Below are 27,077 nucleotides of genomic sequence, written 5' to 3' on the forward strand. Positions count from 1 at the left end.
ATCCCCCAGCACCACATGCCAGCCAGCCCTGCCCCCTGGTGGGCTGAGCTGGCCACACACACACACACACACACACACATAAATAAAATTTAGAAAATATGAATATTCTCATTGGCAACAAATACCATCAGTTGTCTATCATAAGGTGATAAGGTCACTTCATTTTTTTTTAAGGTCACTTCATTTTTTGACAAAATATTGGCCATATGTCCTAATATTTAATTATGGTTTATCTATCAGTTCTTCTTTTTAATTGTTCTCATTTTATTACTGCATGCTTGTGGTCCATATGATTACCTTCCTCGTGGGGAGCCGATACATGTACCCAGCACATCTGAATTCTTTTTTCACCCCCTTCCCTTCATCTCCCTCCTCCTTTCCTCCATCTGTTGGTCGCCTTCCCATCAGTTGTTCTTTCAAGCAAAAATAGTATCGCATGAAAAGGTAGTCAGTTTGGTTTATAGCATAATCTCAGACGTGCTTTGTCTTGTTAACCACAATAGTACAGTTTTTTTTAGAGAAATACTTGATGCATACCTCCTATTTTGTCACACAGAATATTAAATCCAGTGTCATATTTTTAAAAAATTAATGGTTTGGTTCAGAAGTTTTCCTCACCATTGCTTTTGCACCTCCATGCAAATATAAAGTTATACTGTCAGTTCTAACTTTTGTTATTATTTTATTCTCTTTAAAAAATAAAAAAACAAAGTATAAACTACAAAATTTAAACAAGTATTCAGCAATGATTATTTTAACACTGCTTGTTTCTGTTGCCAACCTTCACATAAAAGGTCTTCTTCAAAGACTAATTAATGATGATTCAATATGGTTACAAGCAAAACAGCAAGTCCAGCTATATTGTAGATTGGTCTTTTTGTAAGGAGAGAACATAGTTCAGAAAATGACATATCAATTAAGTCTTCATTTTTTATAGCTAAATCTTTAAATAAAGAAGTCACTGTGCCACTGAGAAAAGGAGGTGTCTTACTTTACTGACTTTTCTTGCAGGAGGTAGTGAACAGTGTCAACTGCCCAAGGCTTCTTCCATGTTCTCCAAGATACTGTGTGCATTTCTCCAGGCAGTGGCAGTACAGTAACTTACTTACCCATAAGATGCTTCTATGGCTGCTTTGTTTGTGGTTTGAAAAGCAGGGGCCGGGGAGATAGCTCAGTAGAGTAAGTGCTTGCCTGGCAAGTGCAAGGGCCTGAATTCAATCCCTGGTTCTGGAAAAAAAAAAGAAAAGCTGTAACAAACAGTTAATAGCTTATATGTCTAAATATTCAGTTCCTTTTCTTATAACTATGAGTGAAAAATCTTAAAATGATGCTACAACTTCGAATGATGAATTGATCTGAAGGTATTCAAAAATGTTCAATGGGGCTGGCCAAATAACTCAGCGGATTAAAGCGCCTACAAGCAGGCGCAGGGCCCTGGGGTTCAATCCCCAGGCCTGCTATGTCCGCCCCACCCCTGGGGTACACTGAGAGTATGGTGGTGCACGCCTGTAATCTCAGCTCTTGGGAGGCTGTAAACAGGCAGATCACTATGAGTCCAGTCTAGTAGTGAGACCTTGAACACCCTGTAGACCCTTTCCTAAAATACAAAACAAAATGTTCAATTGCATAAGACACTATAAGATAAATATAAGGACATATGAAAAGGTCATATTTTCATGTATTTATAATTTTTTCTAGTTTCTTTACAGTAAATCCCTTCCTTTCATGAATCAAAAGCCTCACAGATGCTTTAGTTTCACTTTTTTTTTTTTTGCTACTTCTATAAAAATAGATGTTGGTAGCCTTGATTTGAGAAAGTAAGACTTAGGATCGAACCACAGTCCTTGTGCTTGCCCAAGCTTTCCTAAGCAGGCACTTTAGTCTGCTGGGCTATCTTGCCGGCCCCTTTTTCAACTTTTTGAGACAGGGTCTTGTTATGAAGTGTAGGCTGGCCCTGAACTCACTTTGTAGACCAGGCTGGCCTCAATGATTTGTGTTTCTAAGAGTGAGTTCTTAATGGAGAAGAGCCAGCTAAGCTTCAGCTTCTTTGGAAAGCAGGACACTCCAATGCCTGTTCCCACATACAGTGAAACACAGAACTCCAGCTAAAACTTCACTTTGGAAACCAAAGTAATTCACAGAGCCGCACTGTGCCAAGAGTGGCAACTCATGCAGTCTCCTAAGAAAAAGCATCCCTGAAGTTTGTGTCTTTCCAGCTCATTGTACAGAGAACCACATCATATAATTATAGTTTTTCTTTCAATCATCAAACAGAATTTCAGAGAACTTAAGAAAATCCTATTGTATTTACCTACATATTTTACTCTGTCTTTTCTTCCTTTCAGTTGTTCTAATATTTTTTAATCATTTCCTTTCTATTTATAGAAATTACCATTTGTTTAGAGTAGGCTGCTGAAAAGTTCTCTTTGTTTTGATTCATCTGAGTGTCTCAATTTCCCTTTCCTTCTTGAAGAGCATTTTAACTGGGTATAGAATTCAGGATTGACAGTTTCTTTCCTTCAGCACTTAAAAAAGGACTCTTTTTCTGGCCTCTGTGGTTTTTGATGAGGAAACCATTATAATTTAAATTATTATTTCCGTATGAGTAATTTATCATTTCTCTCTAGCTGCTCTCAAGATTTTTTGTCTATTTTTGTAATATCACTTTTTTCTTTCTCCTCTGTGACTCTGATGATATGAATATTTAATCTTTTTTTTCTGTCCCATAAGACCCTGACACTCAGGCCAGGGGGACAGCTCAGTGGAAGCACTTCCCTGGCAAGTACAAGGGCCTGAGTTCAATCCCCGGTTCCAAAAAAAAAAGACCCTGAAACTCTATTTTTTTTTCTTTTTCAGTCTGTTTTATCTCTACCATCACCATTCTTCTATTTAGCCCATTCAGTAAGATTTTATATTTTGGTTATTGTATTTTTCAGTTCTAAAATTTCCATTTGATTATTTATTATGTTTTGTATCTCTCTGCTAGTATTCTTTTTCATCTTGTTTCTAGTGTGCTTTTAATTGCTCATTGAAATATTTTTATGAGGACTGCCTTAAAGTTTTTATCAGATCATTTTAGCACATGTATCATCTTGGTATTGACATTTATTGATTGTTTTTCTCATTTAACTTGAAACTGTTGGGCCAGGGAGATAGCTCAGTGGAATAAGTGCTTGCCTGGCAAGCACAAGGTCCTGAGTTTGATCCCTGATACCACCAAAAAAGGAAAAAAAATACATTGAAACTGTCATGATTACTGGTATAATGAGTGAATTTTTCTTGGGACCGTAAAATTTGGGGTATGAAAAGACTGGTGACCCTGGGCCGGCCAAATAGGTCAGCAGATTAAACCACCTGCAAGCAGGCACAGGGGCCGGGGTTTGATCCCTGGACCTGCCGTGCTGGCCTGCTCTCGGGTTGCACCGAGACAGCAATTGAGACTGGGCGTGGTGGTACACACCTGTAATCCCTGCTCTTGGGAGGCTGTAAACAGGCGGAGCACTATGAGTCCGATCTAGTAGTGAGACCCTGAACACCCTGTAGACCCTTCCCTAAAGATACAAAAAAAAAAAAAAACCCAGTGACTCTGAACCCTGTGTTCCAACTCTTTGCTCAGCATGGTTCCCTTATTTCAGGCAGGTGCTTAAGCCACTAAGCTTCTCCCTGGCCCTGATTCCCTTATTTCTTTTTTAATTTTATTTATTTATTAGAGAGAGAGAGAGAGAGAGAGAGAGAGAGAGAGAGAGAGAGAGAGAGAGAGAGGCCAGCTCAGCCCACCAGGGGGCAGGGCCGGCTGGCATGTGGTGCTGGGGGATTGAACCGCGGTCCCTGTGCGTTGCTAAGCTTGTTCTAAGTAGGTGCTTTAGACCACTGAGCCATCTCTCCAGCCCCTGATTCCCTTATTTCAAAAGTTGATTTTCCTCTGTTTCTAAGTGATTTAGGTTATTCTCTAGTACAGTGTAAAATAATAGCTAGTCCGGTAGAACTGGTCCCCCATTACCAGAAGTCAGAAGAAAAGAGTTCTTATTCACTAAATACCTTTTGATATTTTTTATGGTATTTTTTTAAAGACAGTCTCAGTATGTAGCCTAGGCTGGCCTCAAACTTGCAATTCTTCTGCTTCAGCCTCCCAAATAATAGGATTACAGGCATGTGCCACTATACCTGGTCCTTTTGGTACCTTTTGAAGTTTTTAACATGTAAACAAATGTTTGTAATCAACACCTAAAACATTAAATAAATTTGTTTATCAGATATAACTACTTCCATTGATCAACTCAAGAAGAGATCATAGTAATGCTATACTATACAAATCGAGCAAATTATATAATCATTGTATGTCTTAGTTTCCTCACCTATAAAATAGAGATTAATGTGAAAATTAAATATTCTGGGCAAAGTAAAATGTTGAGAATAGTGGCTAGCATACAGTAAGCACTCAGTAAATTTTAGGTGTTATTTTTAGTAAGCATTGATACAACTCCTCATTGCCAGAAATCTTACCTCTTGTTCTTCAATGCTGAGACTGTGGTACCCAGCGAATGCCTAAAAGCATAACTGAATATGGCACTGTGTTGGGTGCTTTGTAGATTTAGCATTAACAGCCCTTTTGCAAAAGCCCACAGCTCATGGAATTAAGCATTCCAAGCATATCTAATGAAACATTGTCATCTTCTATGACTGGAGATGTGAGTGAAGACAAATACTAGAGATTGGATGTTCAAGTTTTATATAAATAGACCTTATATAGACTTTATGTAGATAAGGTCATAGTGTCAAACAGTCAGCAAACTACCCTTTGATCATAAAATTCACATACATAGTTTTAAGGAACTCTTTGAGAAAAGAGCTTAACAGCTGTTAAAGGAGCCAGGGAGATAGTTCAGTGGAATAAGCACTTGCCTGGCAAGCACAAGGACCTGAGTTCAATCCCCGGTTCCGCCAAAACAAAACAAAACAACAAAAAAAAAAACAGTTGTTAAGTACCAGTTATACTCCCAGTATATCTATATGTTAGGGTTGTTTTTCATATATTATCTCATACATGTCTGTTAGCAACCCTAAGAGGTAGGCCTTTATCCCCATTTAGCAATGAGAAAAGACTCAGAAAATAACATGACCCAAATCAACTGGTAAAATAGTAGTCAGGACTCAAAATCAAATCTGTCAGATCTCTGGGTTTATCCTCTTTACTTTCAGTGGTACAATGCAGGGTTTTGGTATAAAGAATACACGAGAGAAAAATAAACATTTATTAAATATCTATACTACTACTAGCCAGCCAGTGTGCCACATGCATTAATTTATTTAGTTCTCAAACCATTAATTTTTTTTCTTTTTTGAGACAGGATTTTACTATGCAGCTTATGCTGCCCTTAAACTCACTTTGTAGCCCAAGCTGGCCTCAAACTTGCAGTGATCCTCCTGCCTCAGCCTCCTGAGTGCTGGGATTACAGCTCTGTGTGTCACCCCATTCGGCCTTCAAACCATTCATGTATTCAGTCCTCACAACCACTATGAAAACAAAAAGCATTAACATTTGTTAAGCCCCTGCTGTGTGCCTAACACATTAGTAGAGCTTCTATAAATTACTTTTAGTGGTCTCCTAACAGCCCAGTGAAGCTGGCATTATCCTGACGAGGCAGAAGAAGCTGAGCTGGGCTTTCACAGCACTTGCCTGCCTCCAGGACATGTATTTCTAAATATTTTACAGAGCATACACTCATGATCTTTTTTCAGTCCAGAAACTCAAAAGCCTCTCCAAACAAGTGGTTTTTTAATGTTTTGAATGGTCATGGACTCTTGTAAGAATTTCATGGCTTTTCCTCCCAAATAAGTGCTTATATACACATAGTTTTGAGTACAATTTCAGAGAATCTGGCAATTTCCTAATTCACAATGAACTGTTTGTTTAAAACAAAGAGAAATATGCTCCAAGGAACAGAAGTAAATCTTAGAAAATAAGAAAGCTTATTAATGCTTCATTATTGAGTTTTTAAAATCCTCTAGAACCCTAACACCTGTAACTGACCATTCCATTATGTTTTCCTAGCAGGTGGTAGCTGTGTTTTCTTCTGGCTTTTCAACCCCAGCACTACTGGAATTTCTGATGGGGTGACTGTTAGTTAAGGGGGGTCACCACACTTTGTTACACTATAGTAGGCTTAACAACATCCCTAGCTTCCACATTAGATACCAGTAGCACATCCCTGTGCCCCTCCCTCCAGTTTCAACAACTAAGAATGACTCCAGGCATTGTCAGTATCCCAGAGGCGAGGACAAAATTGCCTCCTGTTGAGAACCACTGGTTTATAGTAATTATAATTATCATGTTTGAGTTATTTATAAACATAAAGATCTCCTGTAAACTATTCAGCTGTATTAAGCCATATGAAAAGCATCTCCTAAATCAATAGCAAAAAAGAATTAAAAATCATCTCCATAATTAAATTTCTAAATAAAGAAGCAAAGTTTTTCTTGCCTAAAACACTAAAAAGGAAGTTTATATAACTCCATGCTGTATTGACTGATGTAACAAGTCATTCAATGACTACTGAATGCTAACAGTACACTTGGGCTACACTGGTGAACAGTATAGATGTGCTGCCACTTCATGGGACTTAAAACCCAGTGAGGAAGGCAGGCTAAAGAACAAGTAAAAATTAAGTTAAAAAATTAAAAACTGCAGTAATTTTATGAAGGAAATACACAGAGACGGAGACAAAGGGATTCAGATAGGGTTACTAGGTAGGCCTCTCTGAATGTGTGACATTTAAGGCCAAAACTCGAGGGCTGAGAGTCAGCCAGGTTAAAAAACATGGAGAACAACTAACTAGAGAGCACATGTTTCAAGCAAAGTAAGCAACCATGTACGGAGATGCTGAAGCAAGAAGGAACTTGGTATCTTCTTTCTACAGAAAGGATGCCACTATAAGCAGGGCTAATAGACGTGGGACAAGACAAGAGGAATGAGGGAACAGACAGGGAGCAGACTCTGTAGGATCTGTAGGCTAAGGAAAGAGCTGGCTCTCATTCTGAATACCCTGAGATATACACACAGGGTATAATAGGGTGTTTTTAATAGGGGATATATATCATAATTTAATGTATATTTTCAAACTATTCTGACCATTGTATGGGGAGTGGGACTACCACATTGATGCCAGCTGACAGACAGTAGTGGAGACAGTGGAGATGGGAAGAATGATATATTGTGATAAATTGACATTTGCTGATGAATTAGATATAGATGGTGAAAGACAGAATAGAATCAAGGTTTCTTACTTGAACAATTAATGGACATGAGTGATTTATTGAAATGTGAAAGAAAGACTAGCTTGGTAAAAGAGGAAGAGATGTTTCTTTCTTGGTCAGTTGAGCCCCAAATTTATATACCTAAGTGGTCATTCAGTAACAATGGAAGTCATTCAGTTGAACAAAGATTTATTAGCCACCAGCTGTATGCTGGACACTGTGGTAAGTGCTGAGGGTCAAAAGAAGTAAAAGACATGTCCTTCTGCTCAAAGAGCTTACAGACCAGTAGACGAGACAGATATAAACAGCTTCAATTAGCTGTGTTCAGGGCTAAGTTAGAGATATATGAAGAGTCTATAATATCACAGAAAAGAGCCAATTAGTCTGGCAGGGTAGGAAAAGGGGCTGGGGGTCAGGAAAGGTATGCTGAAATTGATGTCTGAGATGAGTATTAGCGAGGCAAGCGTGTGACACAAAGAACATAAAGGACATAGCAATAGAAAAGCATGAAGCAGTGAAATGGCATGATACATTGAAGAAACTAGAAGCAATACAGTATCACTAGAACCAAACTTAAAGGCAGAGAATGATAAGAAATGAGACTAGATAAGTAATATTCACAATAACTGGCAATTATTGAGCAGCTATGTGCCAGGCTCCGTGCTAAGTGCCTTATATGGGTAGCTCATTTAATTCTCACAATCATAATACAGATGTGGAAACTGAAACACAAAAAGGTTGGATAGCTTGCCCCAAGTTACATAAGCTGTGATTCAAACGAGGCATTTTTTTTTTCTTTCTACAGCCTGTGCTCTTAACCACGGAAATTTTAAGTGTCGTGCTAAAGAACTGAGAATGTACCTGTTAGCAGAGCTGAGTCATGAGAAGGCAGTGACTGGTCAGATCTGTGCTAATCAGGATGATTTAAAGAGGTTCAACAGGAAATTGTTGCAATGTATCAGGCAAGTGATAAAAAAAGAGTTTGAAGTAGAAATAAAGAAGAAAAGATTTAAGAAATGTTAGGGAGTACAATTAGCACAACTTAATTACTTGTATTCTTGGGGCAAAAGAAAGGGAGAAATCTGAGATGCCACCATATTTTCTCATTTGGATGATGGCATATTACTGTATAAAATATAAGAGGAGAAACACTAAAAGTGTTCATTTGTTTGTTCGAGGCAAGATCTCACTATTCAGTTCAGGCTGGCCTTGAACTGACTATGTGACCCAGGCTGGCCTCCAATTCAATGGTGATCCTCCTGCCTCAGCCTCACTGGTGCTGGGATTACAGATGTGCACTACTGTGCCCAGCAGTCATTTTTATACTGTGTACTGAGTGCCAATGGAACATCCAAGTGAATCCATTCAAAATGTAACATGAGCCAGGCACAGTGGGGTATGCCTGTCATTCCAGCACTCAAGAGGCTGAGACAGAAAGTTCACCACGAGTTTGAGACCAGCCTGGGCTATATAACAACATCCTGTCTCAAAGAAACAAAAAGGTGTAATAAGAGATATCCAGGGGACATGTCATAACTATAATTTTGAGAATTAAGAACTTGTAGAAGATGGTTAAAATCATGAGAGTGTGTGAGATTATCCATGGAATATATGTGAGAGGGCAACCAACCATAAGGCCAATCAGGGTGTCTTGTAGAATTTGAGTGTGTAAGGAACCAACAAAATGAGCTCACAGAGGATACTGAAAGTATTCACAAAAATAAACAGTAAAGCACAATGATTAACATTATGAACTCTAGGCCCAATCTGTGTAAGTTTATATTCTATAGGCTTTGCCACTTAACAGCTGTGTGACTTCAGGCAACTTACTTCCTCTCTCTGTCAACCTCAGTTGTCTGGATGATTAAATAATACATGTAGAGCTCTTAGTGTAATGCTGGATAAACAGTAAGTTTTAGCTAATATTTAGAGAGAGAAATCCAAGGTAGGATGGTAGAATCCAGAATATAAAAATGGGGGCCGGGGAGATGGCTCAGTGGAATAAGCGCTTCCCTGGCAAGCGCAAGGGCCTGAATTCAATCCCTGGTTCCGCAAAAAAAAAAAAAAAAATATATAAAAATGTAAGAAGTGGAGAAAATGCTGAGACGTGCCAGATGCCCCAGAAGGAATTGACCAGCCCAGGGCTTTTGAAGTATAAATTGGATTTGGCAACATGGATGCTATTGGCGGCCTTGGTGAGAGGAATTTCAACAGAGTAACATAGAGAGGTGAGGCAATATTAGTTTCTATGATAAATGCAACATAAGGAAATTGACAACAACATGGCAAGCTCTTTAAAAGAGCTTGCTGTTTAGGAAAAACAATCTCCAATTAAAAAAAGAACTATGTACAACAGTGATCATTTTAGCTTCATCTGTCATCGCAAAATATTGGAACTATCTTCACTGTCCAGGAGTAAAGGGCTAAGAGCTCAGTAGGGGGCTGGAGAAAGTGGTAAATGTTGGACCAGTAATTGAGGAAAACAAAGAGAGAAAGCTGACCAGTACCAATGAAAGGATTATGAAAAATCCTGGAAAATACATCTAAAGGTGGAAAGCATGGTCTGTGATACTAATTCCTCCAGTACTGTACTTTTCTTCAATGATCACAGAACAAAGAAAGCAAATGGGGAGGGGGAGTCACAAAAGGAAAGCTCATACCAGCACTGGAACCCAAGAGTATAAGATAGGGGCCTGGGAGATGGCTCAGTAGAATAAGCACTTCCCTGGCAAGCACAAGGGCCTGAGTTCAATCCCCGGTTCCAAAAAAAAAAAAAAAAAGAGTATAGGATAGTAGAGACAGCACAGTAGAAAGGGCATACTTGAAATCAGACAGACTTTAATTGCAGCTGATAATTAAATAACTTCAGGCAAATTCCTTGAACTCTGTAAATCTCTGTTTCCTCATCTGTACAGTAAGTATAAAAACACCTTGCCCACAGGAAAATGGGCACATGGTCATGCTTCCATAGTGCTTGGTCCCCCTCTTTTCCATTCAGTGTTTATTGAGCTCCTAATGTGGAATGTTCTTTTCTGGGAACACTGAGATAAAGGCCAATTCATCTCATCTTAGGAACTCATGGTTCAGCAGGAAGAACACAAATACAAAGAAATAAAAGACAATACGAAATAGGTAACTTTAAGTACAATAGTAGTAGTATGTGCCATGACTGATTGACTGAAGGCTTCACTGGAAAGCTATCCATGCCTTAGTTTAAAATTATTTATGTTGAAAGAAAGTAGCAAAAAATGCGAAGGCATCATTTTAAGGGGTTATAACAATTCTTTTTTGCTTTTATTTTCCTAGACAGTATTCCAAGGAGCAGGAGGTTCAAGTGAAGGTGTTTGTTTTAAGAATGACTTACGCAGCTTTGCTAACTGAAGAAAAGATTTAATGAAGTCAGAGACATTAAGGTCCAAGAGGAGGTGAAATCTAGCACTCAGATCAGAAGATCTACTTCTAGACCGAATATAAAAAATGTTGGGCCGGCCAAATAGCTCAGCCGATTAAATTGCCTGCAAGCAGGCACAGGGTTCGATCCCCGGACCTGCTGGGCAGGCCCCGCCCCTGGAGCACACTGAGTCGCCAATTGAGACTGGGTGTGATGGTGCACTCCTGTAATCCCAGCCCTTGGGAGGCTGTAAACAGGCATATCACTAGTCTGATCTAGTAGTGAGACCCTGAACACTCCGTAGACCTTTCCCTAAAATACAAAAATAAATAAATAAATAAAAATTTTTAAAAAATGTTTCTCTAAAATGAAAAGAAATGATGAAAAATCAACATAGATCATTTACATCCAAAAGAAGTCAATTTCCAGAAATTACATTCTATGTTTGTGCAATTTTTCTCCATTTGTATAAATCAAGGATACTTTCTTAATACATGCACAATGAATGAATGCAGCCTATTTGAGAAACCAATTCCCATAATGGATAGCACTGCCAATTGTTGGTAAAATGGAAGCAACAACAATAAAGAGCTTCCAAGCCCTTATTTCAGTACAGAAAACTGGGCTGCTGATTGCGCCAACAAAGGACTGTGAAAGGGAGCAGTACCTTCCACTCTCGTGCTTTCACCTTCAGTCTCCACTGGTTACTAGATGAGGCACAGTGCCCATTCCAATCTTCTTTTGTTCCAGTCCACCTCCCCCCACCCACACACACATGCACAATGAAGCAGTTTCCAACCTGAATTTTGCCCACTTCTAAACAGGAGAATTGGCAGCCCACAAGGCAAATGCACTAGTTTGCAGAACTGTTATTGGGTAGGTCCTTCTAGAAATAGCTCACCAAATAAACATTACTGGGTTCAGAGTGTTTGCCTCTTGCTTTGCAGGTTCTTGTCTTGAACAAAGTATTGAACAGAACAAGCAAAAATAGTGATAAAGTTTATGTAAAAAGTATAGGATGAAGGATAAGGGAGAAGTTGGTTCTGCATTGTGAAGTTGGGAGCAAAAGAGGAAAAATATCCCCAGCAAAAGTAAAAGTCCACTCTGAAGGACACAGGGTGGGCTGCATGAGAAAAGGGCATAGTAGCAAGCTCTTCAAGGCATCTGTGACCTTATATTCCATCCACAACTCACAGGAACCCATGAGAGAGAACAACTACATATGAAGCCTGGAAAAGTAGTTCTGTGTAGATTTGGGAATCTCTCCACACCCGTCTTCCCAACCAGTCTAAGTAATGTCCTACTTACTATCTCATTTCCCTGAGAGACACTAATCCCATCGTTCTGTCTGGGCTGCTGAAGGATTGTTCATCTCTGTCTTGTGTAGCTTCTTTGAGCTGGAAGGGGCTGTACAATATACCTACCAGAGATCATGTGTTTCCCCAACTACTTTGGGGTGCTGTGGCTTGCTGGCTGAGTTGGAAGAAAGAAAAACCTGTCAGAAAACAGTAAAAAAAGAATTAGTGACTATTAAGCTGCCTGTTTGACAGAAGAAAGAAACTTTACTATTAGCCTAAATGTGAAGAACAGGTCATATTTCTGTGCTTCCTGTAGAGAAGAAGGTATGTTACAGAGGTATGTCAGATAAACTGTCAAGAGCCTGAAAGCCATAGCCTTAGCAAGATCCTGTTTACTTATATGTAGCAGCACTCGAGTCTCGCTTTTTGAAGAGAAATCTCAAGTCTTCCAGAGGATCACAGGAGTCGCTTCTTTTTCCTGGGTGATGTTGTTCTTCAGATAATTCAGGTGGGACTGGCTTTATTGTAGAAAGATAAACTAAATTATCTGTCTCTGCCATCTTTACTGCAGTGGGTGTGGCAAGGATTACTGAAAAGGGGCCCTCCTGTTTTGGCTTTAATTGGCCAGCAAGTGATCCCCTGGCCAAGTTTTTATGAGCACTGTCTCCAGGGGCAGCAGCTGGCAGGATTCTGTTCCTATACATTTGGGTAGTCTGGGTTTTATGGTACCAGGAATCAAACTTGGGTCCTTGTGCTTGCTAGGTAGGTACTGTGATGCTGAGCTATATCCCCAGCCTCAAGTCATTTTTAGTTTTTGGGGGTTTTTTAAATTTATTTATTTATTTTGTGTGTGTGTGGCCAGCTCAGCCCACCAGGGGGCGGAGCTGGCTGGCATGTGGTGCTGGGGTATTGAACCGCGGTCCCTGTGCTTTGCTTAGCTTAGCTTGTTCTAAGTAGGCGCTTTAGACCACTGAGCCATCTCACCAGCCCCAATTTTTAGTTTTTGTTTTGTTTTGTTTTTTGGTTTTTAGTACTTGGCCCAGATTAATGAGGTATTGTAAGAGTCCTGTGGTTTCTGGATCTACTATCATATCAGAGGATGGAAATGGCCTCCCATATAACATCTCAAATATATTATGAGCCCTCATAAGTGCTGCTGCTAGAAATTAGAGCTAGTACTCAGACATCTGGTAAAGTTTCGGCAGGGCTTGCTTTAGGGTCTGGTTGGCTCTTTTAACCTTTCTATTTTATTTTTATTTTTTGGTGGAACTGGGCATTGAATTTAGGCCCTTGTGATTGCCAGGCAAGCACTTCTTCTACTGAGCCATCTCCCCTGCCCCTCTCTTAACCTTTCCAGAAGACTGAGGACCATTTCCCATGTAGGATTTGTGTGTGTGTGTGTGTGTGTGTGTGTGTGTGTGTGTGTGTGTGTGGCCAGCTCAGCCCACCAGGGGGCGAGGCTGGCTGGCATGTGGTGCTGGGGGATTGAACCGCGGTCCCTGTGCTTTTTTGCTAAGCTTGTTCTAAGTAGGTGCTTTAGACCACTGAGCCATCTCACCAGCCCCATGTAGGATTTTTATAGCTTGTCATTATGTCTCCTAAGGAGGCCCATGATGTTTCTTCAGGAACTGGGAATAGGACTAAGGGCTTTGAGAGGCTACGACGCTGGCCTCCTTTTCCTAGGGAGGCATTACGTGTCTCTAGTGCCCTTCACTGTGCAGGACTGTGATCTACTTGGGAGGTGAAGAAGAAAAAGACGCCTCCTCAGAGGCAGAACAGAAAAACAAGGGTACAGGAGGGCAAGGAAACTCTGCTACTTTAAAAGAAATTAACAGACCTCATTGAGAAAAACAGCAAAACAGCATTTATGGAGCCCTTCCTGTATACCAACTACTTCATTAGTTTTTTTTATAGTTTTTGAATTATGAAGAGAACTAAAACAAATAAAACTGATACAGAATTTCAAAACATGATAGAAAATTAATAATGGTTGTTACATTGCATATTATTAGCTTCAGAGTAGTTGTTCAGATTACCAGATATAGACATGCAAAATTCATCAATTAGGCATTAACGGTTTCTCTCAGTAAACCAATAGAAACCAGTAATACAATTATCTTAGCTATCTTGTGTGTGTATATTTTTTTCTTTCCTTCTTTTTTCCTTTCCCCCACCATACTCATTAAGTGAAATAAATCAGACCAGCATATGTAAACATCCTGTTGTCTCCCAGTGTAAGAAATTGAAAGAGTAACTAAGATTGGAAAGCTGCAATTGATACTGTGGAAAGAAAAGAAACTAGATGTTTTTGTAGACCTTATTTCATTTAACCTCTGTAACAACCTTGTAGAGTATTTACCTACATCTGGCAAAATAAGAAACTGTTTCAAAAAAGGTAATTGTTTGGCCCAGCGTTGCACACCTACTTAGTAAGCAGCAGAGGGAAGTAAGGGAAGATCAACTAAGATCTTTGGACTGAAGGTGAGATCTTTATCACCCCTATTTTGAAACACGGGATTGTTTACCTGTGAGACTCATTTTATAGATGTGCATCCTTTTTCTGTTCCTGAGATGACTTTAGATGGAAGGTTAATTATCATTTAAAACAGAAAGTAGCATTCTTTGTTCACTTTGACCACCCCCTTCTTGTTTCCATGTTTTTTCTCTCAATCCACCAAGCTAATTTTCTAGACCACCTACTTTTTTTTCCTGTATTTTAGGGAAGGGTCTACAGGGTGTTCAGGGACTCACTACTAGATCAGACTCCTGTTTACAGCCTCCCAAGTGCTGGGATTACAGGCGTGTGCCACCACACCCATCGTGCCCTGGGGGGCGAGGCTGTCACAGCAGGCCCTGAGACTGAACCCCCAGCCCCTGTGCCTGCTTGCAGGCACTTTAACCCACTTAGCTATTTGGCCAGCCCCTGAACCACCTACTTTTAATTAACATACATTGTCTATTCTTTCTTGTTTGGTTGGGAGTTTTTTTGTTTTGTTTTGTTTTTTGTCTTTTTGAGACAAGGTCTCGCTATACAGCTCAGGCTGGCCTTGAACTCATTTTGTAGCCCAGGATGGCCTTGAACTCACAATGATCCTCCTGCCTCAGCCTCCCAAGTGCTGAGATTACAGGTGTGCATCACCATGCCTGGCTTTACCCTCTATTCTTTCTAATCATTTGTTAGTGCATTAGTTCAGCCTTTTATTAAATAAATGCTATCTGTTAGCATTCTGCCAGGCATTAGAAAAGCAAAGGTGAAGATTCAGTCTCTATTCTTGAAAGATTCATAACAAGAAGGGAAAAGGGAGCAGACATGGTCATTGGTTTAAATGTTAGTACAGAAGGCAGTAGCAGACTCAGGTTTATAGACTTGCCCTTAGGTAGTTATAGAGGCAGAGAGATATTGAAGAAAAAGAATGCAAAATTATCACTATTAAAGTAAGTTCAAGTGGATATTTAGAATGAGAAAAGAAATTATAATAACTTACAAATTTAAAAGCCTGAAAGATACTATAAACATCATAAAGTCCCAAACAATTGTGACTGCTTCCTAATTTCTGGCTGCATATGCTTTTTTTTTAATGTATTTAGGACAGGGTCTACAGGGTCTCACTACACAGATCAGACTCATAGTGATCCTCATTTTTTCAGCCTCCCAAGTGCTGGGATTACAGGTGTGCGCCACCATGCCCAGTCTCAATCACCATCTCAGCGCGTTCCAGGGGTGGGGCCTGCACAACACACCAGGGATTGAACCCAGGAGGGAAGGTTTATTTAGCTCAGAGTTTGTAGATGTTTCAGTCCATATTCGGCTGGTTCCACAGCAGGGTGACATGGCAGAGGGACAACCTTTCTTGGTGGCAGAAGATACAAAAAGCAACAAGAGCAAAACGGTGGAGGGAGACAAGTCTTATCTAGATTGCTGGCATTAGGGCAGTACCAATCCAATCAGTGGACTGATCCAACAGTCACCCACCCTTAATCTAACCACTCTTAATCCTGTCAATGAACTATAAAACAGTCACAAACTCTTGATTCAGCTACCTCTGGAAAAGTATCATCTAAATGTACATGAGGCTTTGGGAAAACATCTAGACACAAAGCATAACATCTACCTTGCTGCTCAGAAAGTTTTTGCTATTCTAGGTCTCTTCTTATTCCACATAAATATTAGGATTGCTTTCTCTAGTTCTGTGAGGGATGCTATTGGTATTTTGATTGAGATTACATTAAATCTGTATAACACTTTTGTAAGTATAGCCATTTTGAATATATTGGTTCCACCTATCCAGAAACAGGGATATGTTTCCACTTTCTGATGGCCTCTTCAATCTCTTTTTTAAGAGTACTATAGTTTTTATTGCAGAGGTCTTTAACTTCCTTAGCTAGGTTAATTCCTGAGTATTTCATTTTTATTAATGCTATTGGAAAAGGTATTGTTTCCCTAATATCTCTCTCAGTGAATTTATTATTGATACATAGCAATTTTTTTTTACTTTTTCTTTTTGGTATCAGGAATTGAACTTGGGACCTTGCACTTGCCAGGCAGGCACTTGTGCTTGCTGAGCTAAATCCCTGACCCTACACCAATTTTTGAGTATTGACTTTGTATCCTGCTACATTACTGAATTCAGTTATGAATTAAAAGAGTCCTTTAGTAGAGGTTTTGGAATCTTCTGTAAAGAGGATCAACTAATAGTAATTTAACATCTTTCTTTCCTGTCCATATCCTTTTTATTTGTTTCTCTTGGTAATTGCTCTGGCTAATGTTTCAAGAACTATATTGAACAGGAGTAGTGATAGCAGATATCCTTGCCATGGTCTCTTCCTCTTCTTACAATGCCTCCAGTCCTAGTGCTTCCCTAAGACTCTATCTCCTAACACATTCATTTGTCGGTTAGAGCAACATATGAATGTGGGGGCTGCACAATTCAGTCTACAACAGATGAGGTGCGTAAAACATAACTGCACATACACCTGTACTTACTGTCTTATTGCTAGGTAATTTGGGCCACTCAAAACAAAAATTACAATAAATCCTATTTTGTATTCTATTTAAAAATGAAAAATTGTTTTTTTTTGTTTTTGTTTTTAAATTATTTATTTATTTTTATTTATTACATTTATTTATTGTGTGTGGCCAGCTCAGCCCACCAGGGGGCAGGGCTGGCTGGCATGTGGTGCTGGGGGATCGAACCGCGGTCCCTGTGCTATGTCAAGCTTGTTTCAAGTAGGTGCTTTAGACCACTGAGCCATCTCTCCAGCCCCAAAAATTGTATGTCTATATATATAATTGTATATGCTACAGTATTGAGTATATATAAAACCTATATAGAGAATTTTTTTGTAGTATTGAAAATTGAACCTTTCCACTAAAGTGTATCCCCAGCGTGCTTGTTTGCTTGCTTGCTTTATTTATTTATTTGAGACAGGGTAGAAATGTATAGAAACCATAGTGAAATACCACTTTGTGCCCACTATGATGTCTATTCTGTCTTTTAAAAGCAGAAAATAACAAGTGTTGGTGATTATGTACATAAATTTGGATTCTGTGCATTTTAAATGGCACAGCTTCTATGAAAAACAGCTTGGCAGTTCCCCAAAAAGTTAAACATAAATCAGGCGTGGTCCTGCACATCTGTAACCTCAGCACTCTGGGAGACTGACGCAGGAAGACTGCGAGTTTGAGCTTAGCCTGGGCAACTTAGTGACTTATTGAGACCTTGGCTCAAAAAACATAAATAAAAAGATTATGGTTGCTTAGTGCAAGGACCTTGAGTTCAATCCCTAGTACCAAAAAAAAAGTTAAACATAGAATTATCATATGATCCTGCAGTTCCACTCCTAGGTATATTCCTAAAAGAATTGAAAGTGGTATACCAATGTTTTTAGTCAAGAGGTGAACACTACCCAAACACCTATCAACAAATGAATGAATTAACAAAATTTATTATAACCATGTAATGAAATACTGCTCAGCCTTAAAGGAAATTCAGTGGATACATACAATACAAATAAACTTTAAGGGGCCCTGCCCCTTAGCTCAGTTCTTTAAGTGGCTGACTTCAACAAAGCAGTCAGGCTCAGGTTGCTGTAGTTCTAGCCCCAGAACTCAAGCCAGCCAAACCTGCCCTGACGGCATTCGGAGGCAGCCAAAAAAAAAAAAAAAATCCAGATAAACTTTAAAACATTCTGCTAACTGCAATAGGATAGGTAAAAAAAAGGGCAAATATAGTTTGAGTCCACTTGTGGGAACTACCCCCAATAGGCAAATTTATGAAAACAAAAAGATTACAGAATACCAAGAGCTGACAGGGAAGATAGCTCAGCAGCATAAGCACCTGCCTCTCAAGTACAAGGTCCCAAGTTTGATCCCTGAAACCACAAAAAAAAATGCAGATTATCAAGAGCTGAGGAAGGGGCCAGGGAGATAGCTCAGTAAAATAAGAGCTTGCCTGGCAAGTGCAGGGTTCTGAGTTCAATCCCTGGTTCAAAAAAAAAAAAAAACTGAGAAAAAGGAAGATTTTATGTTTAGGCTTGTTTGCTTGGGTTTTTTTGTTTGTTTGTTTGTTTTGTTTTGGGGTACTGGAAATGGAACTCAGAACCTCACACTTGCCAAGCAGGCACTACATCGCTGAGCCATATTCCTGGCCCAGGATTTAGTTCTTAATCATTATAGAATTTCTGCTTGAGATGATGAACAAGCTCTAGCAGTAGTGACTAGTGATGCTAATCACTTTTTCATATATTTATTTACCATTTCTATTTCTGCATCATATTCATCTCAGATATCAATTTTTAGATTAGGTCTTTGAATCTTGGAAGTGATTTTTTTTCAGTTCTTTATGTGTTCTAGATAGAAGTCCTTTGTCTAAGGGACAAGTTGGCTAAAATTTTTTCCCACTTTGTGGGTGTTCTTTTCATTCTGTTGGTGGTTTCTTTAGATGTGCAAAACTTTTTAATAAGAGGAGATCCCAGTTATTGATTCTTTGAAGTATTTCCCATGCAGTTTGGTTTTGTTCATGAACTCTCTGCCTATCCCTGTCTTCAAGATTTTTACCTACTTTATCTTCCAGTATATTTAGTGTTTCTGTTTTATTATTTAGATCTTTGATCCACACTGACTTTCATTTAGTTCCTGGTGATAGGTATGGGTTTACTTTTAGTCTTTCACGTGTGGAAAAACAATTTTTCCTGCAACATTTATTAAAGAAGCTTTCTTCCAGTGGACATCTTTGGCCCCTTTGTCAAAGATAAGTGGCCGAGTGTGTTTGTAGTTGTGTCTGCCTCATTGAACCTGTTCAGCTGATCCTTAGGTCTGTTTTCTTGCCAGTATCATGCTGATTTTGTTATAGTAGTTTTGTAGTGTAATTTCAAGTCAGGGATTGTAATGCCTGCTGTTCTGCCTTTGTTGCCCAGAATTGTCTTTGCTATTCTAGGTCTCTTCTATTTCCAAATGAATTTTAGAAATGTTTTCTCTAGTTCTGAGGTATGCTATTGTTATTTTGATTTGGATTCCATTGCATCTGCATAACAGCTTTGGCAGTATGGCCATTTTCACAATGTTGATTCTTCCTATCCATGAGCAATGGATTTTTTTTTTCTTTTTTGTTTTTTTTTTTAATTTTAAAATTCATTTTATTTATTTTTTCCAAAGTTTTATTGATAAACAGATAGCAATGAGACAGTTTCAAATCAAATTGGAAGTACAGTTTCAACAAATAATACACTGCATATATTCTTCTTAGTGGTTAATTGCTGTACAAGATACAGACTTGTGATCCTATTTACAAACACCATTAGAACAAATCATTCTATTCATTAAGAGAATGCAACTATATATCTATCCTAACCACTTTGAATACACATATACAAAATGGACATTCATCGGTGTACCCCATTTTTTCTAAGTTCCGTTATTGAATATTATAGGTGTGTAAACTCAGCAAAATATTCTAAAAGAGTCCAGTAGCCCATAATAGCATTGGGTCTTCTGTTTAACTGGCAATGTCAGCAATTATTGACCTGAGTCCCCCACAGCTCAACATAACAGCATGGCTTTATTTCCTATATTTCTTCTTCATACTTTTCTACTGGATGGTTAAGACATAGGGGTAGGCAAAGAGTTCATGGACAGAAATCAAATCGCACGGGTAACAGTTGAAAGACTTTAACAACTGGGATCTGCTCTTACTGAGAAGTTTATTCACGTCAAAAGAAATTACCAACAAAGTAAAAAGGCAACCTTCAAATTTGGAAAAAATCATGACAAATAAGTACTCAGACAAGGGTCTGCTCTCTAGAATCTATAAAGAACTAAAAAACACCAGGGCCCCAAAATTTAAAGACCCAATCCAGAAATGGGCATCCGAGATGAACACACACTTCTCAGAGGAAGAAATTAAAGAAGCGAATAAATAATGAAAAAATGCTCCACATCGCTAGCCATTCGTGAAATGCAAACTAAAACCACATTGAGATATCATCTCACCCCAGAAAGAATGGCTATCATAAAGAAATCACCCAACAACAGATATTTATTTTTTCATATCCTCTTGATCTCTTTTTTCAGAGTACTGTAATTTTTGGTTTTTTAATTTTTAAAATTATTTGTTTATTTATTTTGTACAAGGTCTTGCTATGCAGCTCAGACTCATACTGATCCTCCTGTCTCAGCCAGCCCAGCACTGGGATTACAGGCATGACCCACCAAACCTGGTTTCAATGGCCAGCACAGCACGCTTAGAGTTCCGGGGTTAGCAGGGTGTATGGTACCAGGGATTGAACTTTGGTCCTTGAGCTTGCCAGGCATGCCCTTAGCCCAGAGTACTGTAATTTTCGATGCATAGATCTTTCAGTTTCTTTGTTAGATTGGTTCCTAATTATTTTAATTTTTTGGATGCTATTGTGAAGAGTGTGGTTTCTTTTTTTTTTTTTTAAGAGTATGGTTTCCCTAAAAGTCTTTCGGTAGAGTTTTAGGGCTCTTCTACATGGGATATAATGTCATCTTTGAATAATGATAATTTGATGTCTTCCTTTCCTATCCTTATTCCTTTTATTTGTCTCTTGTCTAATTGCTCAGGCTAATGTTGCCAGAACTACATTGAATGTGAGTGGTAGTAGTGGACATTCTTGTCTTCTTCCTGATTTTATAGTGAAAGCTTCCAAGGAATGAATAAAAAAGATGTAGTATTTTTATACAGTGGACTACTTAGCTATCAAGAAGGACAAACTCAAAGTTTTCATAAGTAAATTGATGCAAATAGAGACCATGCTTATAGGTGAAATAATTGAGACTCACATATATAAACATCATATAGTCTCCCTAGTGTAGGAACTGAAAGAGTAAACAAGATCTAAAATATATAATAAGGGGCTGGGGAGATGGCTCAGTGGAATAAGCACTTGCGGGCAAGCTCAAGGGCCTAAGTTCAATCCCCAGTTCCACAAAAAAAATAAATAAATGAAATGTACAATAAATACTATAAACAAGAAAGAAACTGCTCAAGTGGATGGGCAAAGGAAAAAGAAAAATTACACACACACACACACACATATATATATATATATCATGCATGCATACATACACACAAGATAGTTAAGATAATCACACTGGTTTGTGTTCATATTGTTTGATCAATTTTACGTATCTATATATTATAATCTGAGCAACTAATTGAAGATAGCAATAAACAATATATCAACCATTATTAATTTCCTGTTTTGTTTTGAAATTCTGTATCATTGATTTTATTGTCTTTCTCTCTTTAAAATACTTCTTTTTAAATGTAGAAAAGAAGAGAAATAAACATTTTCAGAAATGCAAGAGAAGGAAACTTGAGAGTAGCTATCCACCAAAATAAAGGTAGTAAGTCAGGGAAGAGGAAGATACAGAAAATAGAGGATGCAGGGCTATCCAAATGGCTCAGCAGAATAAAGTGCCTGCTTAGACGCAGGGACCAGGGTTTGATCCCCAGCGTGCTGTGCCAGCCCAGCCCCAGGGGCACACTGAGACAGTGATTGAGACTGGGCGTGGTGGTGCGCACCTATAATCCCAACATTTGAGAGGCTGAAAACAGGAGGATCACTAGAGTCTGATCTGTGTAGTGAGACCCTGTAGATCCTGTATTAAAAAAAAAAAAAAAAAAAAAACCAGAGGACACAATGCAAGCAAGAACAGCAGATTTCTCAAGGTGATTGTGAAGGGAAGCTCCCAGTCACCAGCACTGCAGTAAGGCCCAAAAGTCAGTAGTCCAGATTGGAAGGCTCTAGGGGGAAGTCTCTGAGGCAAAGTTCGAATTCACATGTTGCCTCACATAGTTAACAACGCTGAGAGAACTATTATAGTTCTGTCAAAGAGTATTCAAAGAGTATAGCATGAGTTACTGATAAGTACACAGAAAGCTATGCAACATTTCTGAGGTGCATTGATCATGAATTGTAGCTGAAAATTGTCTAATAAAGGAAAAGTTGTTATAGTACATGGTCAACTGTGAACAGTATTTGTTGTCATCATAATTTAAGCATTAAATGTAAATTTAGCCAAATGCTATAGGATAATTTAATTGGGATATTGAGATAAAGTGAATTATGTAGGGATTAGATGTGAAAGATTGTGGTAACACTGAATGGTAAGCATCCATGAAATGAAGTTGCTAGGGCATGTCAAAAATTGAAAAAGAACTAGAAGCTTTCTTGTATTATTCAAACATATGGAGGAAAATTCTGTAAGTAGCAGCAAAAAGAATGGACTGTGGCTTTTCCTGGAAAGTAGAAATTGGAACCCAGAAGGGGTAAGGTAGAGAACTAGAACATGTCATTTTAAGTTTTGATTAATCTTTCACAGGGCTGGGGAGATAGCTCAGTGGCCAAAGCACCTGCCTGACAAGCAGACGGTCCCAAGTTTGATCCCCAGAACTCCCCCAAAAAGAACTTACAATCTTTCGCTTTGTAAATTCTGTGCATTTTATTAAACTGCTTCTTTGATCAAAAAGCAAGTTAAATTAATACAAGTTTAGGGTCAGATCTAAATATGCATCATATGATTCTGGCCTATATGTAACACCTGCTAGGATTAAATATAAAAAGAAAAAGCAACTCAGAGTAAGACGAAAAAGATGTCTAATCCTTTCAAATGATAGGGCAGTTTATGGCATTCTTCGCTTGCCACTGTCCTATGCCAACTCTGCCTCACCAGTAGTATTAAAGAGATCAGCCTGTGTCTCCAGTGTGGAGCCCTGGCCTATAGTTCCAGAGGGACACAGCAGACTATTGAAAGCTTATTGTGTGGAGGCCATCAAGAGATGGAGGCAAATGAGGGGGAAAGGGACATAAAAAGAATCAAGATGTGTTATGTACATATACCAGCTCCCCACAATGAGTAATAAGCATTAAGTGCTGCAAATATGTACTAATAAACAAATATATTAAAAAGTTATCATGTAGGTCTGTTCTAACCTATCAGAGAACTATCTATATGCCAGATCTCAGGCACTCATCCATGTTATACCTAAACTCAAACTGTTACAAAAGACAAGGACCTTGTATACTGATAAAAGGACCAATTCATTGAGAAGATAAAATAATTACAAACTCATCCAGGCCAGAGACTTGGGAGGCATTGAAAAAAAAAACTCTATAAGGCATCCAAGGCAAGACATATTCTAATCTGATCATTAATAGCTAAAGACAAAGAAACAGTCATCAAAGTAGCAAGAAAGAAGCAATTCATCATATACAATGGTGGGGCTGGGGAGATAGCTCAGTAGAATAGGCGCCTGCCTGACAAGTGCAAGGGCCTGAGTTTATTCCCTGGTACCACAAAAAAAGTTCAAATAATCTTATTCATCATTTACAAAGATGTCTCAAGAGTAACAACTGGTTTCTCAAGAGAAACCATGGATGCCAAAAGGCAGTGGGATAACATATTTAAAGTGCTGAAAGAAAAACCTGTCTAGCAAAACTCCTATATCCAGCAGAATTATTCTTAATTGAATAAAACATTCCAACCAAAAAAAAAAAAGCTAAGGTTGTCTATTACCACCAGGCCTGCCCTAAAAGAAATGTTGAAAGGAGTTCTTTAAGTTGACATGAGGGGGCTGGGCCTGAGTTCAATCCCCGGTTCCACAAAAAAAAAAAAAGAAGTTGACATGAAAAGACGCTAGATAGTCATTTGAAACCATGTGAAGAAGTCAACATCTCTAGCTACATGTGATAGTCCACATCTGAAATCTTGGCTGCTTGGGAGGCTGAGGCAGGAGGGTCCCAAGTTCAACAAGGGCAGCTTGGGCAACCTAACACACCCTGTTTCAAAATAAAAGGGCTGCGGAATATAGTTCAGTGGGAGAGCATGTGCCTAACATGCCCAGTGCTCTCCCCCCCCCCAAAAAAAAAAACTCTAATGGAGGAAACAGCATGGAGAAATATGAAAGCATGGGCTTTTTATTGGTATGTGTTTGTCATACATAATGATCACATTCGTCACAGGGAATTTGTACCTGTACATAACACATCTCAATTGTTTTTTCCCATTCCTCTCCCTTCCCTTCAACTCTTCTTCCCCTCCTCATTTACACAAGCTTCGTTTCCATTTTGTCCTTCTATTCTCATTTTTTAATTCTTTTTTTACCCTTCCTTTCCCCTTCCCCCCTGCCTTATTCCCCTTCTCAGTTGAACATGTTCTTCCTGCTTCCCAATAGCTGTCCTCCATTTTGTTCCTTATTTACTGTTTGGGTTTCTCACACAAGAGAAACAATACAATATTTAAACTTGTATGTCTGGTTTATTTCACTTAAAATTAGGGTCATGAGGCACACATCCTTTACCTCAAAATGTCTCAAGTTTAGCCTTCTTTCTGGTAGAGTAGTACTCTGTTGTATGTACAACCACATTTTCTTCATCCATTCATGGGCATCTGGGCTAGTCCCAAAATTTAGCTATCATATGTGGGCTGTTACAAACATGGGTATACATATATCACTGTGTTGTGCTATCTTAACTCTTGGAAAAATACCTAGATGGAGAATAGCTGCATGAAAAAAAAGCAAGTTTTAGTATGTTTTTGGTTTGTGACTTTACTCTTTATTTCTTATAGGTTAAAAAGATACGTACATAAAAATAATTTTAAATCTATTATTAGTGCACAATATATAAATACTTAATTTGTTATAGTAACAATATGAGGAAGGGATTGGAAATAATAAGGGCAAATTTTTATATTAAAGTTGATATAATTTCAAACTATAATAAAATTAGAATGCTAAATTTATTCTCCATGGTACCTATAAACACAAGTTTAGGGGCTGGGGAGATGGCTCAGTGGAATAAGCGCTTCCCTGGCAAGCACAAGGGCCTGAGTTCAATCCCCGGTTCCGCAAAAAAAAAAAGAAAGAAAGAAAGAAAAAAAACAAGTTTAAAGTTATATGAATCGGGCTGGGGTTATAAGCTCAGTGGCACAGCATCTTCCTGGCGAGTACAAGGTTCTGAGTTTGATTCCTAGTACCTCCACCAAAACAAAATGTACAAAGAGAAATATAAAAAGAGTCAAAACAATTCACTAGAAATAATCAACTATTTTAAACAATAACATAAAATAAGGGACAAAATAAGTAGAAGATAAAGAGAAAACAAAAAGAAAATGATGAGCTACTTATCAGAAAATTAAGTGTAAATGAAATGTCCAATCAAAAGGCAGAAAATGGCAAAATGATTTTTTTAAGTGACGTAGGGCTGGAGAGACAGCTCAGTGGTTGAAGCACCTGCCTGACAAGAGCAAGAACCTGGGTTTGATCCCCAGTACTGCATGCTGTGCTGGCCCTGAAACCCTGGGTGCACCATGCCACCTTGAAACCAGGCATGGTAGCACACACCTGTAATCCCAGTGCTGGGGAGGCTGAGATAGGAGGATCACTAAGACCCTATTCAAATAAATAAATTTTTAAAATAATTTTTTAAAGTGATGTAACTATATTCTTTGAAATGGGAAATCACTTTTTAAAAATGTATTTAGTACAGGGTCGACAGGGTCTCACTACACAGATCATACTTGTAATGACCCTCCTCTTTTCAGCCTCCCAAGTGCTGGGATTACAGGTGTGTGCCATCACACCCAGTCTCAGTCAAGTCTCAGATGCACTCTGGGGACCAAACCCAAGTCCTTGCGTCTGCCTAAGCAGGTGCTTCAGTCCACTAAACTAACTGGCCAGCCCTTGGGTACTCACTTTAGATCCAAAGATACAATTAAAAATGAAAGAGTAGGAATAAAATAGCCCATGCAAATGGTAACCAAAAATTTGGAGTGACTATACTAACATCAATGTAGAGGTTGTGTAAAAAGGTGTCATAAAATACAAAGACATTATGTACTGATAAAATTAATTCATTGAGAAGATAAAGTAATTATCTAAAATAATCATCTAAAATAATTATTATAATCAACATATGTATCAAGTAGCAAAGCCTCAAAATATATAAAACATTGACAGAATTGAATACACAGTACCATAATAATAGTTGGAAATCTCAGTCCACTATTTCAATAATAGGTAGATCAACTCAATAGAAAAACAATAAGGAAATAGAGAAGTTGAGTAGCGTTATAAATCAAATAAACCTAACAGACATGCATAGAACATTATACCTTAGGACAGCAGATTATACAGTCTTCTCAAGAACATATAGAACATTCCCTAGGATAGACTACATATTAGACCAAAACAAGTCTCAGTCAGTTTCAAAAAATTGAAAGGCTGGGGATCTAGCTCAATGGTCAAACCTTTGTCTAGCATGTGAGGCTCTGGGCCTGATTCTCAGAACAATGAAAAGTAGGTGGGGGAGGGAAATATTAAAACCATAAAACTGGGGCTGGGGAGATGGCTCGGTGGAATAAGTGCTTCCCTGGCAAGAGCAAGGGCCTGAGTGCAATCCCCGGTTCCGCCAAAAAAAAAAAATCATAAAATCATAAAAAGTATTGTCTCTGGTCAAAATAGAGTACAGCTAAAAAGCCAGTAATAGAAGAAAAAGTGGAAAGTTCACTAATATGTTGAAATAAAGCAATTCACTCTTACCCAGTAAGTCAGAAAAGAAATAACCAAGATCACCAAGGAAATTAGAAAGTACCTCAAGATGAATGAAAATGG

At 38.6% G+C, this 27,077-nt stretch overlaps 1 protein-coding gene and 1 long non-coding RNA gene across 2 annotated transcripts in view; one reads left to right on the forward strand and one right to left on the reverse strand.

Moving 5' to 3' along the window:
- The window catches only part of Hdac8 (histone deacetylase 8), a 274,832-nt gene that overhangs the window by 144,257 nt on the left and 103,498 nt on the right, over window positions 1–27,077 (forward strand). The window lies entirely within an intron of this gene.
- Window positions 5,409–27,077, reverse strand: part of LOC111814206 — a 56,074-nt gene continuing 34,405 nt past the window's right edge. Inside the window, exons 2-3 of the long non-coding RNA XR_002819250.1 lie at window positions 12,070–12,140; window positions 5,409–5,514 (exon numbers count right to left, since the gene is read on the reverse strand). This is a non-coding gene — a long non-coding RNA (uncharacterized LOC111814206). The remainder of the gene's footprint in view (window positions 5,515–12,069; window positions 12,141–27,077) is intronic.

Source organism: Octodon degus, unplaced genomic scaffold, assembly GCF_000260255.1.
Source record: "Octodon degus isolate 3935 unplaced genomic scaffold, OctDeg1.0 scaffold00280, whole genome shotgun sequence".
NCBI lineage: Eukaryota > Metazoa > Chordata > Mammalia > Rodentia > Octodontidae > Octodon > Octodon degus.